Genomic DNA, 20,858 nt, shown 5'->3' with positions numbered 1-20,858 from the left:
GATTCCTCTTTCTTTTCTTGTTTTCTTCTCTTTCTTATGAGCAGGAACAAGGATAAAGGCACTCTTGTTGAAGCTGATCCAGAACCTGAAAGGACTCTGAAGAGAAAATTAAGAGAAGCTAAATTACAACAATCCAGAAATAACCTTTCAGAAATTTTCGAACAGGAGAAGGACATGGCAGCCAAAAATAATAATAATAATAATGCAAGGAGAATGCTTGGTGACTTCACAAAGCCAACATCCAAGTTTGATGGAAGAAGCATCTCCATTCCTGCCATTGGAGCCAATAACTTTGAGCTTAAGCCTCAACTAGTTGCATTAATGCAACAAAACTGCAAGTTTTATGGGCTTCCATCTGAAGACCCCTATCAGTTTTTAACTGAGTTTTTGCAAGTCTGTGATACTGTAAAGACGAATGGAGTTAATCCTGAAGTCTACAGACTCATGCTTTTCCCTTTTGCTGTAAGAGACAGAGCTAGAATATGGTTGGATTCACAACCTAAGGATAGCCTGGACTCCTGGGATAAGCTGGTCACTGCCTTCTTGGATAAATTCTTTCCTCCTCAAAAGCTGAGCAAGCTGAGAGTGGATGTTCAAACCTTCAAGCAAAAGGATGGTGAATCCCTCTATGAAGCTTGGGAAAGATACAAGCAGCTGACCAAGAGATGTCCATCTGACATGTTTTCAGAATGGACCCTATTAGATATATTCTATTATGGTCTCTCTGAATTTTCGAAAATGTCATTGGACCATTCTGCAGGTGGATCTATTCACCTGAAGAAAACGCCTGAAGAGGCTCAAGAACTCATTGACATGGTTGCAAACAACCAGTTCATGTATACCTCTGAGAGGAATTCCGTGAATAATGGGGTACCTCAGAAGAAAGGAGTTCTTGAAATAGATGCTCTGAATGCCATATTGGCTCAGAACAAAGTGTTGACTCAACAGGTCAACATGATCTCTCAAAATCTGAATGGATTGCAACATGCATCCAACAGTACTAGAGAGGTAGCTTCTGAAGAAGCTTATGATCCTGAGAACCCTGCCATGGCAGAGGTTAATTACTTAGGTGAACCTTATGGAAACACATATAACTCATCATGGAGAAATCATCCAAATTTCTCATGGAAGGATCAACAAAAACCTCAACAAGGTTTTAACAATGGTGGACGCAATAGGCTGAATAATAATAAGCCATATCCATCATCTTCTCAGCAACAGACAGAGAACTCTGAACAAAATAATTCTAATTTAGCTAATATAGTCTCTGATCTGTCAAAGGCCACTTTCAGTTTCATGAATGAAACCAGATCCTCCATTAGAAATTTGGAGGCACAAGTGGGCCAGCTGAGTAAGAAGGTTATTGAAACTCCTCCCAGTACTCTCCCAAGCAATACAGAAGAGAATCCAAAGGGAGAGTGCAAAGCCATTGACTTAGTCAACATGGCCGAATGCACTAGGGAGGAGAAAGACGAAAATCCTAGTGAGGAAGACCTCCTGGGACGTCCTTCAAGCAAGAAGGAGCTTCCTATTAAGGATCCTGAGGAATCTGAGGCTCATACAGAGACCATAGAGATTCCATTAAATCTCCTTCTGCCATTCATGAGCTCTGACTATTATTCATCCTCTGAAGAGGATGAAGAGGTGACTGATGAGCAAGTTGCTCAATATCTAGGAGCTATCATGAAACTGAATGCCAAGCTATTTGGTAATGAGACTTGGGAAAGTGAACCTCCCTTGCACATTAGTGATTTGGATACCTGGATTCAGGAAACTCTACCTCAAAAAAGACAAGATCCTGGCAAGTTCTTAATACCTTGCACCATTGGCACCATGAGCTTTGAAAAAGCTCTATGTGATCTTGGGTCAGGAATAAACCTTATGCCACTCTCTGTAATGGAGAAACTGGGAATCATTGAGATACAACCTGCCTTGTTCTCATTACAATTGGCAGATAAATCCATAAGACAAGCTTATGGAATAGTAGAGGACGTTCTAGTAAAAGTTGAAGGCTTTTACATCCCTGCTGATTTCATAATCCTAGACACTAGGAAGAAAGATGATGATTGCATCATCCTAGGAAGACCTTTCCTAGCCACAGCAGAAGCTGTGATAGATGTCAACAGAGGAGAGTTAGTCCTTCAATTGAATGGAGAATACCTTGTGTTTCAAGCACATGGTCATCCCTCTGTGACAAAAGCGAGCAAGCATGAAGAGCTTCTCTCAATTCAGAGTCAAGAAGAGCCCCCACAGTCAAACTCTAAGTTTGGTGTTGTGAGGCCACAACCAAACTCTAAGTTTGGTGTTCAAACTCCATATCCAAACTCTAAGTTTGGTGTGGAGACAACATTGACTTGATCACTCTGTGGCTCCATGAGAGCCACTGTCAAGCTATTGACATTAAAGAAGCGCTTGTTGGGAGGCAACCCAATTTTATTTATCTAATTTTATTTTATTTTGTTTTGGTGTTATTTTTGTGTTTAATTAGGTACATGATCATGAGGAGTCACGAAAAAAATCAAAAAAAAATTAAAAACAGAGTCAAAAACAGAAGAAAAAAATTTTCACCCTGGAAGACGCACGGGCCGGCGTTCAACGCCCAGAAGATGCATCTGGCCAGCGTTCAGCGCCAGAACAGAGCATCTTCCTGGCGCTGAACGCCCAAAACAAGCAACATCCTGGCGTTTAACGCCAGGATGCGCACACAGAGGACAATCTGGCGCTGAACGCCAGAAACAAGCTTGAAACTGGCGTTCAATGCCAGAAACAAGCATTACATGGGCGTTTAACGCCCAGAACATGCACCAATGGGCGTTTGAACGCCAGAATGGTGCATGAAGGCAATTTACACGCCTATAGGGTGAAGGAATGGTATTTCTTTTCACCTCAGGATCTGTGGACCCCACAGGATCCCCACCTCAGGATCTGTGGACCCCACAGGATCCCCACCTACCTTTTCTTTTAATCCTAATCACACTCTCCTAATCCAAATCTCATTCCCAATGTCACCACTCCCAATATCCTTCACCAATCACATCAATTCCTCTTCCCAATTACCCCATTCACCATTCACATCAACCCCCTTTTCCCCATAAACCCCACCTACCTCCATTACATTCAAATTCAATTTCCCACCCTTTCCCACCCAAAATGGCCGAAACCCAACCCCCCTCTCCCTATAAATACCTCTCCTTTCTTCTTCATTTTCACACAACACAAACCCCTTCTTCTCTCCTATAGCCGAACCCCTCTTCTCCCTCTCTTCCCATATTCTCTTCTTCTTCTTCTACTCTTCTTTTCTTTTTTGCTCGGGACGAGCAAATTTTAAGTTTGGTGTGGTAAAAAGCCTAAGCTTTTTATTTTTCATTCACCATCAATGGCACCCAAGACCGGAGTTTCCTCAAGAAAAGGAAAAGGGAAAGCAAAAGCTTCCACTTCCGAGTCATGGGAGAAGGAGAGATTCATCTCCAAGAGCCACCAAGACCACTTCTATGATGTTGTGGCAAAGAAGAAGGTGATCCCCGAGGTCCCTTTCAAGCTCAAAAAGAATGAGTATCCGGAAATCCAACATGAAATTCAAAGAAGAGGGTGGGAAGTCATAACCAACCCCATGCAACAAGTTGGAATATTGATGGTTCAAGAGTTCTATGCTAATGCATGGATCACTAGGAACCATGATCAAAGTATGAACCCGAATCCAAAGAACTATCTCACAATGGTTTGGGGGAAATACTTAGATTTCAGTCCGGAAAATGTGAGGTTGGCGTTTCATCTACCCATGATGCAAGGTGATGAACGCCCCTACACAAGAAGGGTCAACTTCAATCAAAGGTTGGACCAAGTCCTAATGGACATTTGTGTGGAAGGCGCCCAATGGAGAGTAGACTCCAAAGGCAAACCGGTCCAACTAAGAAGACTGGACCTCAAGCTTGTAGCTAGAGGATGGTTGGAGTTCATCCAAAGATCCATCATCCCTACAAGCAACCGATCTGAAGTTACTGTGGATCGGGCCATCATGATTCATAGCATCATGATTGGAGAGGAAGTAGAGGTTCATGAAGTCATCTCTAATGAACTCTACAAAATAGCTGACAAGCCTTCATACTTGGCACGGCTAGCCTTCCCCCACCTCATATGCCATCTATGTTATTCAGCCGGAGTTATCATAGATGGAGATGTCTCCATTGAAGAAGACAAGCCCATCACCAAGAAAAGGATGGAGCAAACAAGGGAAGTTCCTCACGGCCCCCAAGGAGAATGAGGAAGTTCATCATCAACAAATGCCTCATGGAATGCACTTTCCTCCCAACAACTATTGGGAGCAACTCAGTACCTCCTTAGAAGACTTGAGCCATAATGTGGAACACCTAAGGGTGGAACATCATGAACACGCCCTCACTCTCCAAGAAATAAGAGAAGATCAAAGAGTTATGAGGGAGGAGCAACAAAGGCAAGGAAGGGACATAGAAGAGTTGAAGAACATCATTGGTCCTTCAAGAAGAAGACGCCACTAGAGGTGGATTCATTCCTTGTTCTTTATTTTCTTTCTGTTTTTGGTTTTTAAGTGTTATGTTTATCTATGTTTTTGTGTCTCTACTTCATGATCATTAGTGTGTAACCATGCCTTAAAGCTATGAATAAAATCCATTAGTCTTTCACCTCTCTTAAAAGAAAAATGTTTTAATTCAAAAGAACAAGAAATACATAATTTTCGAAATTATTAGTGAATTTAATTTAATTATATTGATGTGGTGGCAATGATTTTTGTTTTCTGAATGAATGAATGAACAGTGCATATTTTTGATCTTGTTGTCTATGAGTGTTAAAATTGTTGGCTCTTGAAAGAATGATGAATAAAGAGAAATGTTATTGATGATCTGAAAAACATCATGAAATTGATTCTTGAAGCAAGAAAAAGCAGTGAAAAAAAAAAAAGTGGCGAAAATTTTAAAGCAAGGATCCAAGGCTTTGAGCATTAATGGATAGGAGGGCCCAAGGAAATTAAAAATCCAGGCCTAAGCGGCTAAAATCAAGCTGTCCCTAACCATGTGCTTGTGTCATGAAGGTCCAAGTGAAAAGCTTGAGACTGAATGGTTAAAGTCGTGATCCAAAGCTAAAGAGTGTGCTTAAGAGCTCTGGACACCACTAACTGGGGACTTTAGCAAAGCTGAGTCACAATCTGAAAAGGTTCACCCAGTTATGTGTCTGTGGCATTTGTGTATCCGGTGGTAATACTGGAAGACAAAGTGCTTAGGGCCACAGCCAAGACTCAAAAGTAGCTGTGTTCAAGAATCAACATGCCTAACTAGGAAAGTCAATAACACTATCTGAAATTCTAAGTTCCTAGAGAAGCCAATCACTCTAAACTTCAAAGGAAAAAGTGAGATGCCAAAACTGTTCAGAAGCAAAAAGCTACAAGCCCCGCTCATCTAATTAAATTAATATTCATTGATATTTTGGACTTTACAGTATATTCTCTTCTTTTTATCCTATTTGATTTTCAGTTGCTTGGGGACAAGCAACAATTTAAGTTTGGTGTTGTGATGAGCGGATAATTTATACGCTTTTTGGCATTGTTTTTATATAGTTTTTAGTAAGTTTGAGCTACTTTTAGGGATGTTTTCATTAGTTTTTATGTTAAATTCACATTTCTGGACTTTACTATGAGTTTGTGTGTTTTTCTGTGATTTCAGGTAAATTCTGACTGAAATTGAGGGATTTGAGCAAAACTCTGAAGAAGGCTGACAAAAGGACTGCTGATGCTGTTGGAATCTGACCTCCCTGCACTCTAAATGGATTTTCTGGAGCTACAGAACTCCAATTGGCGCGCTCTCAACGGCGTTGGAAAGTAGACATCCAGGGCTTTCTAGCAATATATAATAGTCTATACTTTATTCGAAGAATGACGACGTAACTTGGCGTTAAACGCCAAGTTCATGCTGCTGTCTGAAGTTAAACGCCAGAAAAACGTCATGATCCGGAGTTGAACGCCCAAAACACGTCATAACCTGGAGTTTGACGCCAAGAAATGCCTTAGCTCGTGAATTCATCAAGCTCAGCCCAAGCATACACCAAGTGGGCCCCGGAAGTGAATTTATGCATCAATTACTTATTCATGTAAACCCTAGTAGCTAGTTTATTATAAATAGAACATTTATCTATTGTATTAGATATCTTTTGACCACTTTAAGTCTTTCATTATTCGGTCACTTGATCATGGAGAGGGCTGGCCATTCGGCCATGCCTGAACCTCTTTTGCTTATGTATTTTCAACGGTGGAGTTTCTGCACACCATAGATTAAGGGTGTGGAGCTCTGCTGTACCTCAAGTATTAATGAAATTCTATCTTCTTTTATTCAAATCTCTCTTATTCTTATTCCAAGATATTCATTCGTACCCAAGAACATGATGAATGTGATAAGTCAAATTACCCTTATCATTATTCTCACTTATGAACGCGCGTGATTGACAACCACTTACGTTCTACATGCAACAGAGCTTGAATGCGTATCTCTTAGATTCCCCAACAGAATCTTCGTGGTATAAGCTAGATAGATGGTGGCATTTTTGAGGATCCGGAAAGTCTCACCTTGTCTGTGGTATTCCGAGTAGGATCCTGGGAATCCGGAAAGTCCACCTTGTCTGTGGTGTTCCGAGTAGGATTCCGGTAATGAGTGACCGTGACGTGCTTCAAACTTTAACTTGCTGGGCGTTGGTGACAGACGCAAAAGAGGGATTCTATTCCAGTAGGAGCGGGAACCAACCGGTGATTAGCCGTACTGTGACAGAGTGCGTTAGCATAGTTTTCACTGCGAGGATGGGATGTAGCCATCAGCCATGGGTGATGCCTCCAGACTGGTTAGCTGTGTGAGTGACAGCCGCACAGGATATTTCCCCGTGAGGAATGAAAGTAGCCACAGTTGATGGTGAACCCCTATACAAAGCTTGCCATGGAAAGGAGTAAGAAGGATTGAGTAGAAGGAGTAGGAGAGCAGGCGTCCGAGAGCTCTACAGCATCTCCATCCGCTTATCTGAAATTCCCACCAATAAATCTGCATAAGTGTTCTATCCCTTTTATTGTTTATTTCCTTAACTTGCATTTTTCGAAAACCCATAAACAATTTTAATCTGCCTGACTGAGATTTACAAGGTGACCATAGCTTGCTTCATACCAACAATCTCTGTGGATTCGACCCTTACTCACGTAAGGTTTATTACTTGGACGACCCAGTACACTTGCTGGTTAGTTGAACGGAGTTGTGAAAATAAACAATGTCATCAGAGTATACAAAAAGAATAGTGATCACAATTTCGTCCACCAGCGCCACACGTCCAGAGAAGAATGTGAGGGTTCCATGGTTCGAAGCTAAACGCCGGTGATGTGGTGTTTAGCGCCACAATGGCAAGGGCAACTACTCTTGCTTTTCTTTTTCATGAATTCTGCCAAATCTTCACCCAAATGCTACCTGAAATTAATAAAAGACCACAAAACTTAAAGTATAAAATCAACAAATCACCATACAAATCATACAAAAAAGACACTTATGATGCCCATGCATTATTAACCTCACTTGTCCACACTATGGTTTCATCAGAAAATCAAAAAGTGTTTTGGCACCTCTAATCACTCAATATTACAACTACAATAGTTAAGGTGGTACTCATAACCTCTTATTAGGTAAAACAAAGAAAATCCTAAAGCCCACAAATATAAAGTCCAATTTAGTAACCAATAAACAAGAATAAAAATACATCCAAATAAACTAATAACTTTTAAATAATATTTGATCTCTTCATATCACGAACATTTGAAGCATGTATCATTCTCCTCCCCTTAATGAAAAGGATTCATCCTCAAATCTTTTAGTTGAAAAAATAGTAAATGAAAAGGAAAAAATATAAAAAAGATAATTTCTTTTTGTTTCTTTTTGTATTTTTGTTTTTTATTTTTTTTGTATTGTATATTTTTTTATGTTTTTTAAATATAAAATTAACAAGAACGACAAGATAATAATGAAATATAAACAAGTAAAACAAGAATCTAAAGAATGACATGAGAGATACTCTCTTTTTTATTTTTATTTTTTATTTTTTTATATAAGAAGAACAGACATAAAGTAATAAGGATTAATCTAACATTTAAACTCTGATACCAAATGATATGAAAAAAGATAAACAAAAAGATATGAATTGAAATTGAATAAGAAAGATACACTAAAACAGAAATAAAATATAAAAAGAATATATTGAAATTGGATACAAAGAGAATCACTCTATTTTTTATCCAAGTTATTGATGCAACAGGAAAGGGACTTCTCAACCTAACTTATTTACACAATAGTTTGAGAATTGAATCGAAGGAACTCCTCAACCTTCTACCCAATTTTTCATGCAACAAGAGAAGGACTCACTCAACCTCACATATTCACACCATGATTTCATCATGAAACCAAAATATACTTTGGCGCCTCTAATTACTCAATATTATGACTACAATAGTTAAGAAGGTATTTATAATCTCTTATTAGGTTAAAACAAAGAAAACCATAAAGTTCACAAACATAAAGTCCAATATAGTAACTAAATAAGCAAGAATCAAAATATATCAAAATAAACTAATAACTTTTAAATAATATTTGATCTCTTCATATCACGAACATTTGAAGCATGTATCAGAATCTCTTGAAATTGGTGATTGTAATCATTCTTGATTATAGTGAAAGTTTTACCATAGTTTGTGGTAGAGACTGTATGTAAGTCTTATTGCACTTGAAGACTAAACCAGGATATATCGTTGTGTCATCTTCTTCCTTTATCTTTCTAACTGCATATTCATGAGGGGACAAAAACCAAAATAATCTCCTGATTTATCAGTTCCGCTGCATAAACTGTAAAAGTGGTTCCTTGATTCAGCCCATCTTCTCAACTCACTTGGGAACTTTCAATTGACATTAGAGTTTAGGTTCAAGAGGCAAGCTTAACAACTTGCAGTAAAAGATCCATGACAACCTTTGTGACTTACACACTAACCGAAAGACAATAATGTTATAGACGTCATTTCTTTAGTGGAACCAACTATTCTTAATATCACAGTAATTCATATTTTTTTAAAAAGTAATAGAGAGAAAAAATTAGGACAGAGAGAGACAAGACAGATGCAGTGAGCACAGTGAGATAGGAAAAGACAACGATAAAAAAGGAAGAAGAAGAAAATGGAGAGATGGGCAGTGACGGTGAGAAAATCTGACACCACTGTTGCTGGTTGGGTCACCAAAAAAGGAGATTGAGAAAAGAGGGAAACTTGGGGAAGGAAAGGGAGAGGAGAGAGAGAGAGAGAGTTCACTAAAAAGGGAAAGAAAAAGAGAGTTTAGATCTATTTATCCTCTTCTACCTCTGCTGCCACCACCGTTGAAATTGTCGCCGCTACTGCTCTTCGAAACTGCTGCCAAAAAAGGAGGAAAAAGAGATCTAAAACCTCCATTGCTATTACTCCTACTCAGTCTCTCTATATAATGCGTTGACGGCAATGGTGGCACTCAACTCTGCTAGCACCGTCTCTTCTTCACCTCCTCTCTTTCTCTTGACAGTGGCACTCTCTTTATTTTATATGAATGTGTGTGTGAGAGTGAGAAGAAGAGTATGATGGTTAGTTTTTTATGGAGATGAAGATAGAATTTGAGTAAGAGAGATGCGAGAGTAGGGTTAGTGAGATAAGGATAAATGGTCAAATGGATGATTTTAAAAACAATTTTAATATTGAAGACTATTTTAAATAGAAAAAAGATTAGGGGAGATTTTGATTTTAACCCAAACCTTATAGATCAAAACAGTACTTATCCTTTTTTTTAATTGTTTTATTTTATATTTTTAATACCATTGCTAATTATTCTTTTAATTTGTTTTCTTACACTCAAAACCCTTTTACTACATGGTCAATCTATATACTCTTTCTTCGAAATACGACTCAAGCTTAAACTCTTGGTTTAACTTACAAAAGGTTTAGAGAATCTTTACTATCATTATAAATTTTTATTGTAGAAGTTGAGTTATTTTGAGTTGTTACATTTATATAAACTAAGCTAAATTTGTAGTCCGAACACAATCTTTGCCATCATTTGACCTTCTTTTAGCATTTGAGACACATCGGCTTTTATCATATATTTTATGTTCTAATGCTACGTTTGTTTAGAAAGATGGGACACTATCATATAGACATAGAGATACAAAATTATATTTGGCAAGTAAGACATGGACAGAGATATTATACTCTAGAACACTGAATTAGTGTATTCTATGTCCTTCATGATAAGAAAGACACAAAAACACTAAGCGAAAACATAACTTACTTTTTATTTTTTCTTTTATTATTACTATCAAATTTTTATAATTATATTTGTTATCATTTTATTTTTTATTCTAAATTTTGTGCGAAGAAAAAAATTAAATTAGACTTTTTATTCTTTGTTTTATCTTATATTCAATTTATCACAAAATAAAATATAAAATGCTAATTTTTATATCTTTTTTCTTTGTATCCTATTCTTAGTATTTTACCTTGTCCTGTTTTCAAAATCAAACTCAGCCAAAGGTGCAGAGATTGAAGAACTCAATCTTATTCACCTATAAGCTTAAAAGATAGATTTATTCTAATATGTTCGAAAATTACAGGGATCAATATTCCATAAGGAACTCCTATATAATTTTTTTTTTCGTTTTAGCGTTGCTCTTCTTAAGCATGTAATCTTTGATAAAGTGAAAACGGTTTATGGGAGTCTTGGTGAGAAAATAATAGCAAAGTAACATTGATAAACCTCTATTTTATGATTCATATTGTGTTTAATTGTGTAGTTTTATCAAGTCTTCACCCACTTATTCATATGATTAGCATATATTTGCAATTCCTTCCTAAAAATATTCTATGATTGAAAACTTGCTTCCTAAAGACCTTTTAGTTGTATATTTCTATTTTTCTTCGTACCATTCGATGCCGTGATCTGTGTGTTAAGTGTTTCAGGCTTCATAGGGCAAGGATGGCGTAAGGAATGAAGAGAAAACGTACAAAAGTGGAAGGAACACAAGGAATTGAGGAGATGACCAGTGAGAAGTCACGCGGTCGCATGGCTCACGCGACCGCGCGAAATGGAAGAAATCACAGTGACGCGCTAGCGTGCCTGACGCGACCGCGTGGATTAGAAGCGGACGAACAACGCGAATGCGTGGACGATGCCCATGCATGGTACGAAGAACGCTGAGTGATGCGAACGCGTGGACGACGTGGCCGCGTGACATGCGCGATCTGCAGAATTACAGAAGTCGCTGGCACAGATTCTGGGCCGCATTTCAACCCAATTTTCGGCCCAGAAACACAGATTAGAGCCACGGAACATGCAGAGACCAAGGCAACAATTCATTCCGGATAACTTCAAGTTTTTAGATCGGATACTACTCCTCTCCTAGTTTTTTCTTTTTGACATTCATAAATTAGGATTTGAAGATTTTTGGCTTTGGCTTTTGGGAAGAGTCTACCTCCGGAACTGATCATTATAGTTTGTTATCTATTTTTCATTTACTCTTCCATATTCTTAATTTTCCCAGAGTTGATATTGGATTATTGGTGCACGAAATTGTGATCTATACTTTTCACAACTCAAATAGTCCCTGGTAATGGTTCCAAAAACTTGGTGCTCAATGCCATGGTCTAAACATAATTTCACAACTTCGCACAACTAACCAACAAGTGCACTGGGTCGTCCAAGTAATAAACCTTACGCGAGTAAGGGTCGATCCCACGGAGATTGTTGGTATGAAGCAAGCTATGGTCATCTTGTAAATCTCAGTCAGGCGAATTCAAATGGTTATGGATGATTTATGAATAAAACATAAAATAAAGATAGAGATACTTATGTAATTCATTGGTGAGAATTTCAGATAAGCGTATGGAGATGCTTTGTCCCTTCCGTCTCTCTGCTTTCCTACTGTCTTCATCCAATCCTTCTTACTCCTTTCCATGGCAAGCTGTATGTTGGGCATCACCGTTGTCAGTGGCTACAGTCCCGTCCTCTCAGTGAAAATGTTCAACGCGCCCTGTCACGGCACGACTAATCATCTGTCGGTTCTCAATCAGGTTGGAATAGAATCCAGTGATTCTTTTGCGTCTGTCACTAACACCCAGCCTTCAGGAGTTTGAAGCTCGTCATAGTCATTCAATCATTGAATCCTACTCAGAATACCACAGACAAGGTTTAGACCTTCCGGATTCTCTTGAATGCCGCCATCAATTCTAGCTTATACCACGAAGATTCCGATTAAGGAATCCAAGAGATAAACATTCAAGCCTTGTTTGCTTGTAGAATGGGAGTGGTTGTCAGGCACGTGTTCATAAGTGAGAATGATGATGAGCGTAACATAATCATCACATTCATCATGTTCTTGGGTACGAATGAATATCTTAGAATAAGAACAAGCTGAATTGAATAGAAGAACAATAGTAATTGCATTAATACTCGAGGTACAGCAGAGCTCCACACCTTAATCTATGGTGTGTAGAAACTCCACCATTGAAAATACATAAGATCAAGGTTCAGGCATGGCCGAATGGCCAGCCTCCCATGATCTAAGAACTAGATGTCTGATGAGCGGATAATTTATACGCTTTTTGGCATTATTTTTAGTACGTTTTTAGTATGTTCTAGTTAGTTTTTAGTTAAAATTCACTTTTCTAGACTTTACTATGAGTTTGTATATTTTTCTGTGATTTCAGGTATTTTCTGGCTGAAATTGAGGGACCTGAGCAAAGATCTGATTCAGAGGCTGAAAAGGACTGCAGATGCTGTTGGATTCTGACCTCCCTGCACTCGAAGTGGATTTTCAGGAGTTACAGAAGCCCAATTGGCGCGATCTCAACGGCGTTGGAAAGTAGACATCCTGGGCTTTCCTGCAATATATGATAGTTCATACTTTGCCCAAGATTTGATAGCCCAAACCGGCGTTCAAAGTCACCATCAGATTTCCCAGCGTTAAACGCCGGAACTGGCACAAGAATGGGAGTTAAACGCCCAAACTGGCACAAAAGCTGGCGTTTAACTCCAAGAGAAGTCTCTACACAAAAATGCTTCAATGCTCAGCCCAAGCACACACCAAGTGGGCCCGGAAGTGGATTTTTATGTCATTTACTCATCTTTGTAAACCTTAGGCTATTAGTTCTTTATAAATAAGACCTTTTGCTATTGTATTTTCATCTTGGTAGCTATCTTTATTCTTATGCTATCTTAGATCATTGGGAGGCTGGCCATTCGGCCATGCCTAGACCTTGTTCTTATGTATTTTCAACAGTGGAGTTTCTACACACCATAGATTAAGGTGTGGAGCTCTGCTGTACCTCGAGTATTAATGCAATTACTATTGTTCTTCTATTCAATTCAGCTTGTTCTTATTCTAAGATATCACTTGTTCTTCAACTTGATGAATGTGATGATCCGTGACACTCATCATCATTCTCACCTATGAACGTGTGACTGTCAATCACCTCCGTTCTACCTTAGATTGGGTGGATATCTCTTGGATTCTTTAACCGGAATCTTCGTGGTATAAGCTAGAATTGATGACTGCATTCAAGAGAATCCGGAAGGTCTAAACCTTGTCTGTGGTATTCTGAGTAGGATTCAATGATTGAATGACTGTGACGAGCTTCAAACTCCTGAGGGTTGGGCGTTAGTGACAGATGCAAAAGAATCACTGGATTCTATTCCAACCTGATTGAGAACCGACAAATGAATAGACGTGCCATGATAGGGTGCATTGAACATTTTCACTGAGAGGATGGGAGGTAGCCACTGACAACGGTGAAACCCTACATACAGCTTGCCATGGAAAGGAGTAAGAAGGATTGGATGAAGACAGTAGGAAAGCAGAGAGACGGAAGGGACAAAGCATCTCCATACGCTTCTCTGAAATTCCCACCAATGAATTACATAAGTATCTCTATCTTTATCTTTATGTTTTATTCATCATCCATAACCATTTGAGTTTGCCTGACTAAGATTTACAAGGTGACCATAGCTTGCTTCATACCAACAATCTCTGTGGGATCGACCCTTACTCGCGTAAGGTTTATTACTTGGACGACCCAGTACACTTGCTGGTTAGTTGTGCGAAGTCGTGATAAAGAGTTGAGATTGCAATTGAGCGTACCATGTTGATGGCGCCATTGATGATCACAATTTCGCCCACCAAGTTTTTGGCGCCGTTGCCGGGGATTGTTCGGTTTGGACAACTGACGGTTCATCTTGTTGCTTAGATTAGGTATTTTTCTTCAGAGTTCTTAAGAATGAATTCTATGTTTCAAGGTGATGTTCTTATCATCACCAAAGATGATTGATTTTCATCAATTTAGCTCTTGAATGCAATGTCCTGCTAAAGCTTGTTCAGCCATGTCTAATTTCTTTAGACTGAAGCTTTAGACTAACATTGCATGATTCCTGGAATTCTCATTAAGAATTTTGATATTTTTATTTTTCCTCTTCACTTAATTTTCGAAAAATCCAAAAAAAAATTAAATTACAAAATCATAAAAACCAAAAAAATATTTTATGTTTCTTGTTGAGTATAGTGTTTCATGTTAAGTTTGGTGTCAATTGCATGTTTCTGTTCTTCTTGCATTCATGTGTCTTAAGTGATCTTCAAGATGTTCTTGATGATTTCATTACTCTGATCTTTAAATTCTCTTGACTTGAGTGTTTTGTGTGCATTCTCATTTTGTTAGTGTCAGTAGTATACAAACTGCTAAGTTTGGTGTCTTGCATGCATTGTTATTTGATTTTAGTTGCATTTTGATTATTCTTATTTATTAAAAATCCAAAAATAATTTTAATTTGTGTCTTTTCAAGTCAATAATACAGAGAATTGAAGATTCAGAATATACAGCAGAGGAATTATACAGAAAAAGCTGGGCGTTCAAAACGCCCAGTGAAGAAGGGCAAACTGGCGTTTAAACGCCAGCCAGGGTGCCTGGCTGGGCGTTTAACGCCCAAAAGGGTAGTAATTTGGGCGTTAAACGCCAGAATGTGCACCAATCTGGGCGTTTAACGCCAGGATGGCACAAGAGGGAAGATTTTGTTTTCAAATCAAATTTTTTTAAGTTTTCAAAATCTTTTCAAAATCAAATCTTTTTCAAATCATATCTTTTCAATCAAATCTTTTTCAAAATCAATTTCTTTCTATTTTCAAAAATACTTGCTATCAATTAATGATTTGATTCAACATTTCAAGTATGCTGCCTTTTCTGTTGAGAAAGGTTTAATGTTTGAATCATATCTTTTCTTGTTAGCCAAGACATTAATTTTTAAAATCAAATCTTTCTAAAATGTTTTTCAAATCATGTTTTCTCAATCACATCTTTTTTAAAACCAATCATATCTTCTTAACCACATCTTTTTCAAAATAGTTTTCAATCAAATCTTTTTAACTTCTAATTTCAAAATCTTTTTCAAAAATCATTTTTTTTACTTAGTTTTCGAAAATCAAATGGTATTTTTCAAAATGTTTTTTTTAAAATCTCTTACTTAATTTTCGAAAATTCTTCCCCTCTTCTCACATTCTTCTAATACTTCTGCCTTCTATTTTTCTTTTCCTCTGACACCTCAAGGAATCTCTATACTGTGACATAGAGGATTCCACATTTTCTTGTTCTTTTCTCTTTCATATGAGCAGGAGCAAAGACAAAAGCATTCTTGTTGAGGCTAATCCTGAACCTGAAAGGACCTTGAAGCGAAAGCTAAGAGAAGCTAAGGCACAATTCTCTGTAGAGGACCTAACAGAAATCTTCAAAGAAGAAGAAACCATGGCAGCCGAAAACAACAACAAGCCAACAATGCAAGGAAGGTGCTGGGTGACTTTACTGCACCTACTCCCGATTTCTATGGGAGAAGCATCTCTATCCCTGCCATTGGAGCAAACAACTTTGAGCTTAAGCCTCAATTAGTTTCTCTAAAGCAACAGAATTGCAAGTTTCATGGACTTCCATTGGAAGATCCTCATCAATTTTTAGCTGAGTTCTTGCAAATCTGTGACACTGTCAAGACCAATGGGGTTGACCCTGAGGTCTACAGACTTATGCTGTTCCCTTTTGCTGTAAGAGACAGAGCTAGAATATGGTTGGACTCACAACCTAAAGAAAGCCTAAACTCTTGGGAAAAGCTAGTCAATGCCTTCTTGGCAAAGTTGTTTCCACCTAAAAAATTGAGTAAGCTTAGAGTGGAATTCCAAACCTTCAGACAGAAGGAAGGAGAATCCCTCTATGAAGCTTGGGAAAGATACAAACAATTAATCAGAAAGTGTCCGTCTGATATGCTTTCTGAATGAAGCATCATAGGTATTTTCTATGATGGCCTGTCTGAACTGTCCAAGATGTCTTTAGATAGCTCTGCTGGAGGATCTCTTCATCTGAAGAAGACGCCTACAGAAGCTCAAGAACTAATTGAAATGGTTGCAAATAACCAATTCATGTACACTTCTGAAAGGAATCCTGTGAACAATGGGACTAATCAGAAGAAAGGAGTTCTTGAGATTGATACTCTGAATGCCATATGGGCTCAGAACAAAATATTGACCCAACAAGTCAATATGATTTCTAAAAGTCTGTCTGGAATGCAAAATGCACCAGGCAGTACTAAGGAAGCTTCATCTGAAGAAGAAGCTTATGATCCTGAGAACCCTTCAATGGAAGAGGTGAATTACATGGGAGAACCCTATGGAAACACCTATAATCCTTCATGGAGAAATCATCCAAATCTCTCATGGAAGGATCAACAGAGACCTCAACAAGGTTTCAACAATAATAATGGTGGAAGAAATAGGTTTAGCAATGGTAAGCCTTTTCCATCATCTTCTCAGCAACAGACAGAGAATTCTAAGCAGAACCACTCTGACTTAGCAACCATGGTCTCTGATCTAATCAAAACCACTCAAAGTTTCATGACTGATACAAGATCCTCCATTAGAAATCTGGAGGCACAAGTGGGTCAGCTGAGCAAGAAAATTACTGAACTCCCTCCTAGTACTCTTCCAAGCAATACAGAAGAAAATCCAAAAGGAGAGTGCAAGGCTATCAACATGGCCGAATTTGGAGAGGAGGGAGAGGCAGTGAGCGCCACTGAGGAAGACCTCAATGGACGTCCACTGGCCTCCAATGAGTTCCCTAATGAGGAACCATGGGAATCTGAGGCTCCCACTGAGACCATAGAGATTTCATTGGATTTTCTTCTGCCATTCATGAGCTCTGATGAGTATTCTTCCTCTGAAGAGGATGAGTATGTCACTGAAGAGCAAGTTGCAAAATACCTTGGAGCAATCATGAAGCTAAATGACAAGTTATTTGGTAAGACTTGGGAGGATGAACCCCCTTTGCTCACCAAAGAACTGGATGACTTGTCTAGGCAGAAATTACTTCAAAAGAGACAGGATCCTGGGAAGTTTTCAATACCTTGTATCATAGGCACCATGACCTTTAAGAAGGCTCTGTGTGACCTAGGGTCAAGTGTAAACCTCATGCCTCTCTCTGTAATGGAGAAGCTAGGGATCTTTGAGGTGCAAGCTGCAAAAATCTCACTAGAGATGGCAGACAATTCAAGAAAACAAGCTTATGGACTTGTAGAGGATGTTCTGGTAAAAGTTGAAGACCATTACATCCCTGCTGATTTCATAGTCCTAGAGACTGGGAAGTGCATGGATGAATCCATCATCCTTGGCAGACCCTTCCTAGCCAAGCAAAGGTTGTTATTGATGTGGACAGAGGAGAATTGATCATTCAAGTGAATGAAAAATCCTTTGTGTTTAAGGCTCAAGGATATCCCTCTGTCACCATGGAGAGGAAGCATGAAGAGCTTCTCTCAAAACAGAGCCAAACAGAGCCCCTAAAGTCAAACTCTAAGTTTGGTGTTGGGAGGCCACAACCAACTTCTAAGTTTGGTGTTGAACCCCCACATTCAAACTCTAAGTTTGGTGTTGGGAGGTTCCAACATTGCTCTGAGTATCTATGAGGCTCCATGAGAGCTCACTGTCAAGCTAATGACATTAAAGAAGCGCTTGTTGGGAGGCAACCCAATGTTATATTTATCTATTTTTCTTTGTTATTTTATGTTTTATGTAGGTTGATGATCATGAGAAGTCACAAAATCAATTGAAAAAGCAAAAATAGAAAGAAAAACAGAAAGAAAAATAGCACACCCTGGAGGACAACTTGCTGGCGTTTAAACGCCAGTAAAGCTAGCAGATGGGCGTTTAACGCCCAGTCTGGCACCATTCTGGGCGTTTAACGCCAGAAAGGGGCTCCAGACTGGCGTTAAACGCCAGAAAAGGGCAAGAACTCGGCGTTAAACGCCAGAACTGGGCACCAGCCCGGCGTTTAACGCCAGAATTGGCACAAAGAGCAATTTTGCTCGCCACTTGGTGCATGGATGACTTTTCCTTGACACCTCAGGATCTGTGGACCCCACAGAATCCCCACCTACCCCACCACTCTCTCTCTTCTTCACCCATTCACAAATCACCTCAACACCTCTTCCCCCAAAACCCCTCACCTATCAAATCCCATCTTTCTCTTCACCATTCACATCCATCCTTCATAAAATCCCACCTACCTCACCATTCAAATTCAAACCACTTTCCCACCCAAACCCAACCTCCCATAGCCGAACCCTACCCCTCTCTTCACCCCTATACAAACCCCTCTTCAATCCTTCATTTTCACAAAATCTAAACACTACTTCTCCCCCTTTGGCCGAACCACAAAGCCTCCTCCATCTCCTTCATTTCTTCTTCTTCTACACTCTTCTATCTTCTTTTGCTCGAGGACGAGCAAACCTTTTAAGTTTGGTGTGGTAAAAGCATTGCTTTTTGTTTTTCCATAACCATTTATGGCATCCAAGGCCGGAGAAACCTCTAGAAAGAGGAAAGGGAAGGCAAAAGCTTCCACCTCCGAGTCATGGGAGATGGAGAGATTCATCTCAAGGGTGCATCAAGACCACTTCTATGAAGTTGTGGCCTTGAAGAAGGTGATCCCCGAGTCCCTTTCAAACTAAAAAAGAGTGAATATCCGGAGATTCGACATGAGATTCGAAGAAGAGGTTGGGAAGTTCTTACCAACCCCATTCAACAAATCGAAATCTTAATGGTTCAAGAGTTCTATGCCAATGCATGGATCACCAAGAACCATGATCAAAGTGTGAACCTGGACCCAAAGAATTGGCTTACCATGGTTCGGGGGAAATACTTGGATTTTAGTCCGGAAAATGTAAGGTTGGCATTCAACTTGCCCATGATGCAAGGAGATGAACATCCTTACACTAGAAGGGTCAACTTTGATCAAAGGTTGGACCAAGTCCTCACAGTCATTTGTGAAGAGGGCGCCCAATGGAAGAGAGATTCAAGAGGGAAGCCGGTTTAATTGAGAAGGCATGACCTCAAGCCTGTGGCTAGGGGATGGTTGGAGTTTATCCAACGCTCAATCATTCCCACTAGCAACCGGTCCGAAGTTACTATAGACCGGGCCATCATGATTCATAGCATCATGATTGGAGAAGAAGTAGAAGTTCATGAGGTCATAGCTCAAGAACTTTATAAGGTGGCGGACAAGTCCTCTACCTTGGCAAGGTTAGCCTTTCCTCATCTCATTTGTCACCTCTGTTATTCAGTTGGAGTTGACATAGAGGGAGACATCCCCATTGAGGAGGACAAGCCCATCACTAAGAAGAGGATGGAGCAAACAAGAGACCCCTCTCATCATCAAATCCCTGAGATGCCTCAAGGGATGCAATTTCCTCCACAAAACTATTGGGAGCAACTGAACACCTCCCTAGGAGAATTGAGTTCCAACATGGGACAACTAAGGGTGGAGCACCAAGAACATTCCATCCTCCTCCATGAAATTAGAGAAGATCAAAGAATCATGATAGAGGAGCAACAAAGGCAAGGAAGAGACATTGAGGAGCTCAAGCACTCCATAAGATCTTCAAGAGGAAGAACAAGCCGCCATCACTAAGGTGGACCCGTTCTTTAATCTCCTTGTCCTTCATTTTTCTGTTTTTTCAAAAATTTATGCTTATGTTTATCCATGTTTGTGTCTTTTGATCATTAGTGTCTTAGTGTCTATGCCTTTAAGTTATGAATGTCCTATGAATCCATCACCTTTCTTGAATGGAAAATGTTCTTAATTGAAAAAGAGAAGAATTGCATGAATTTTGAATTTTATAACAGTTTAATTATTTTGATGTGGTGGCAATTCTTTTGTTTTCTGAATGTATGCTTAAACAGTGCATATGTCTTTTGAATTTGTTGTTCATGAATGTTGGCTCTTGAAAGAATGATGAAAAAGGAGACATGTTACTGAGGATCTGAAAGATCATAAAAATGATTCTTGAAGCAAGAAAAAGCAGTGAATACAAAAAAAAAGAGAAGGAGAAAAACGAAAAAAAAAAGAAAAGAAAACGAAAAAAAGAGAAAAAAAAAGAGAGAAAAAAAAAGAGAAAGAAATAAAGTTGTGATCCAAGGCAAAAATAGTGTGCTTAAGAACCCTGGACACCTCTAATTGGGGACTCTAGCAAAGCTGAATCACTGATGTGTGGAAAGCGATCCAACACAAAACTCACCGGCAAGTGTACCGGGTCGCATCAAGTAATAATAACTCACATGAGTGAGGTCGATCCCACAGGGATTGAAGGATTGAGCAATTTTAGTTTAGTGGTTGATTTAGTCAAGCGAATCAAATGTTGGTTGAGTGGGTTGTATTTAACAGAAGATAAATTGCTTGAAATATAAAGGGAGAGGGGAAATTGCAGTAAATTAAAGAACAGGAAAGTAAAAGA

General features: G+C 39.0%; 1 non-coding gene across 1 annotated transcript; it reads right to left on the bottom strand.

Annotated features, from left to right (window-relative positions):
* Positions 1 to 16,242: 16,242 nt before the first annotated feature.
* LOC112798691 (small nucleolar RNA R71) lies at positions 16,243 to 16,350 on the bottom strand. Its single transcript, XR_003200290.1, has one exon. It is a non-coding gene; the product is annotated as a small nucleolar RNA R71 (small nucleolar RNA).
* Positions 16,351 to 20,858: the final 4,508 nt, after the last annotated feature.

Source organism: Arachis hypogaea, chromosome 4 (genome assembly GCF_003086295.3).
Source record: "Arachis hypogaea cultivar Tifrunner chromosome 4, arahy.Tifrunner.gnm2.J5K5, whole genome shotgun sequence".
Lineage (NCBI taxonomy): Eukaryota > Viridiplantae > Streptophyta > Magnoliopsida > Fabales > Fabaceae > Arachis > Arachis hypogaea.
This window is presented reverse-complemented; position numbering and strand designations above follow the sequence as displayed.